The sequence below is a fragment of the Dipodomys merriami genome, unplaced genomic scaffold (genome assembly GCF_024711535.1).
Source record: "Dipodomys merriami isolate MVZ:Mamm:240054 unplaced genomic scaffold, mDipMer1.0.p SCAF_25, whole genome shotgun sequence".
Lineage (NCBI taxonomy): Eukaryota > Metazoa > Chordata > Mammalia > Rodentia > Heteromyidae > Dipodomys > Dipodomys merriami.
Window position 1 is genome coordinate 15,535,557 of NW_027203937.1, and position 4,072 is coordinate 15,539,628.

The following is a 4,072-nucleotide window of genomic DNA, read 5'->3' on the forward strand; positions in this document are numbered from 1 at the left end:
CCTGGTGGCCTGGCTCCTGGGATCACCTCGGGGCTCCAAGCGGTGACAGCCAGGTGGAAAGGGCCACGCCCACGCCACGCCCACCCAAGGTCTTCCTGCTCCGCCTTGGCAGGGTCCAGTTTACCAGAGGAAACCATTAATTCCTCTGTAGGGCCCTGGCCAGAGGAGGAGAAAGAGAAAGACCTGTTCCGCCCTTATCAGTCTTCTTAGGCAATGTCTTATCTGTCAAGAGGCCTAGCTGTGTCAGCTAGAATCTTGCTCTCTGTGCCGTGAGCCAGATGAAACCTCAAGTGTAAAGCAATCTGTCCTCTTTCACCTCAGTGGGTTGGAGCCTGCTCTCCTTCCTCCTTCTCTTTCTTCTTCCCTTTTCCCTCCTCTAATATGCTTACCGTTCCCATCCCGCCTCAGGGTGCCAAATCCTCTATCTCCTACACCCCCTACCCCACTTTCTGCTCAATGGCACAACAAAACTCTGTGTTCCAGTCCTTTCCAGCCTCACCTCCCTTCCATCCTTTTTTATTCCACTTTTAAGATATTGACAGAATATGAGACCTCTCTTGACAATTTCAACATTGACTACTTCATGTGGCTAAATCCCAGGGCCAGCCATCTCTTATCCTGACCTACTGGCAACTTTAGTCACTATGTTAATCAGACCATTTTTCTCTTTTCCTCTCTCTCTCTCCCTCTCCCTCTCTCTCCCTCTCTCTCTCCCTCTCCCTCTCTCTCTCCCTCTCCCTCTCTCTCCCTCCCTCTCTCTCTCCCTCTCTCTCTCTCTCTCTCTCTCTCTCTCTCTCTCTCTCTCTCTCCCTCTCCCTCTCTCTCCCTCTCCCTCTCTCTCTCCCTCCCTCTCTCCCTCCCTCTCTCTCTCCCTCTCTCTCTCTCTCTCCCTCCCTCTCTCCCTCCCTCCCTCTCTCTCTCTCTCTCTCTCTCTCTCTCTCTCTCTCTCTCTCTCTCTCTCTCTCTCTCTCTCTCTCTTTCTGTATCCTGGGCTTCAACTCGGGGCCTGGGTTCTGTCCCTGAGCTTTTTTGCTCAAGGCTCATGCCCTACCACTTGGGCCACAGCTCCACTACAGGCTTTTTTGGTACTTAGATGGAAATAAATGTCCATTGGATTTTCCTGGCCCCATTGGCTTTGATCTCAGCCTCCCGAGTAGCTATGATTACAGTCGACTGGTGCCTAGCTTTGATAGATTGGTGTTTGAATACAGGGTTAAGGTTCTGTTTGGGTCCAGGGTTTTCTTTTTCTTTTTCTTTTTTGGCTGGTCCTGGGGCTTGAATTCTTGGTCTGGGCGCTGTCTGTGAGCTTTTGTGTTCAAGGCTAGTGCTACCATTTGGGCCACAGCTTCACTTCGGCTTTTGGTGGCTAATTGGAGATAAGAGTGTCATGGACTTTTCTGCCCAGACTGGCTTGGAACAGTGATCCTCAGATTTCAGCCTCCTGAATAACTAGGATTGTAAAAGTGAGCTACCAGCTTTTGGCTGGGTTCAAAGTTTTCTTTTCATCAGCAGCCCTGCTCTGCATTTCATGACTGCAACAGGTTTCCTTTTGATTGGTCCATGAAATCCTCATGCTCAGAAAGCTCATATCCAAGGTATGAGACAATCTAGTGTACAGAAAATGAGAGGAGAGCCAAGTGCTGGTGACTCACACCTGTAATCCCAGCTACTCAGTAGTCTGAGATCTGAGGATTGTAGCTCAAAGCCAACCCCATGCAGGAAAATCCATGAGGCTTTTATCTCCAATTAAACACCAGAAAACCAGTAGTGGTGCTGTGGCTCAAAGTGACAGAGCACTAGCCATGAGCAGAAAAAGCTCAAGGACAGCACCCAGACCTTGAGTTCAAGCCCTATGGCCAACAAAGAAAAAAAGAAACAAAGAAAGGAGGCATTCCAAGCCCCCAATAAAAAATTTTTAAAGAAAAACAATATATGAGTCTCACAGACTTTCCTTCTGAGACTGGTTTCAAACTGAGATCCTCAGATCTCAGACTCCTGAGTAGCTAAGATTACAGGTGTGAGCCACTTGTGCCTGACTATGGGTCTGGGAAACTGATTATACTCCTGGCTCCTTGTGCTTCCTCTCTGGTCCTTCCCTCTCCTCCTCTCCTTAGCCCTTCCCTTTCCTCTCTCCTTTCCCTTTCCTTCTCCTCCCTTTCCTGTTCTCCCTTCCCTTCCTTTCCTTTCCCTTCCCTTCCTCCCCTGTTTTCATCCCAGCTCCTCCTTCTTCTTGTTGTGGGGAAACTATTCAGACCCAGCTCACTGAAAGTTTGCTTCTCCAAGAACTTGGGGTTCTGATGTAAGTGGAGAAGATAGAGACACTGGATCTCCTGCCACTTCTCTGCCTCCTAACTTCACAGGCTGGAGGATGGAGAGAATGGAGGGGCTAGTTAGAAATCCATGCTGGTTCACTCATGAATTAGATCTATGACTTGGAGCAAGTCATTTGTTTGAGCCTCAACTTCCTCATCCACAAAATGAGGTAAATAATACCAACTCATCATTGCTGTACGGATCAAAATGTAGACCATCAGCCCAAGTCTTGTAGTCTGTGTCAGCTTGATAAGTAGTTTCCATTTCTTCAGCTATTTCTGGCCCCAAACCTCCTTAGTCACTGAGTTTAATCAAGCCAGTCCTGACTTCCTTCCCCTTTCCACCAACGCACTGGAGAGGCAAGACTATGTGACAAAGGGCTAGGTCTGTTGGACTCAACACTGAGAGCAGCACTGATCACTTTAGGCAAATGATATTGGGAGTAATAGTTACACTTAGTCCTCCAGACACAAGTGTTTCTTTTTTCCCCCAGAAGCTTTTGTGCCCTCCTCCCTGTCCCCAGTGTCTCCTGTGTCCTGTCCTCTTCAGAAGCTCAGGAGGCAGAATGTGGATCCTCTTGGCCACGTTCCAGCCCACAGCCTTGCCCCTCAATATTCAGCAAGTACAAATTGACTGGCCTAAAACTACTTACCTTGACCAGTGCTCTTGACCCTACTATTTAAGCCCAGCAAGAAGACATAACTCTGAAAATAGAAAAAAAATATATTGTCATTACTTTATTGGAACACTCACCATGAAGGACTGACTCAGCAGACCAATTTAATGGATTGCAGAGAATGCATTTTCCTTCACGGAAAGTGGATGGCTGGTGTCCAGTTTCTATTCAAACCATAGTCATCCTACAAAAGATGGCAAGCCAAAAGCTGGGTGCTGGTGCCTCACACCTGTAATCCTAGCTACACAAGAGTCTGAGATCTGAGGATCGTGGTTCAAAGCCAGCCTGGGCAGGAAATTCCCCTTGAGACTCTTACTTCCAATTAACCACCAGAAAACTGGAAGTGGCGCTGTGGCTCAAGTGGTAGAGCACTTGCCTTGAGCTGAAGAACTCAGGGACAGCATCCAGGTCCAGAGTTCAAGCCCCATGACCAAACCAAAAAAAAAGATGGCCACCCAAATGTGGTCCCTTTCTTTCCACCAAATTACACGTACTGTTCTCGTAACCATGAACGTTACCATCCACCTACCATCTATGTGCACCTGCCATGCATCAGGACTTGTCACAGCGTTGTTAGGAAGCTAGTACTGTTTATTACCTCTGTTGTTTTTTTTTTTCAGAGAAAAAAAGTGAGGCTAGAAAGGATAGATAAATCATTTCTTCCACGTTATCCAGCTGGTAAGAAACAGGGCTGTGTTTCATTTCTCTCCTCTTTTTCCTCTGATTACCCTGATCCAGTCCTTTCTTCTCCTTTGTGGATGCTTCTTAATTCCTGGCATATCCTCAAGATTGCATCTTCTATCTATTGGCCAATGTCTAACCATGGTGTTTAGGTGTCCAGGTGTCCAGGGCTTGGCTCATGACTTTTACAAAAGCTCCTGAAATGAATCGGTGAGTGAACTCATGATGCAGACATAGATAAGTGAAGAGAGATGGACTGATAGAAAAGTGGGTATGTGAATAAGTGCATTAGTTGATTATTAAAGATAACTCCTAAATCTGAATTTCTTATCCTCTTCATTTCTCTTAGTATCTCCAAATGTCTATCAGAACTTTGCACTTGCCTCCTTTGTCATCACCAAA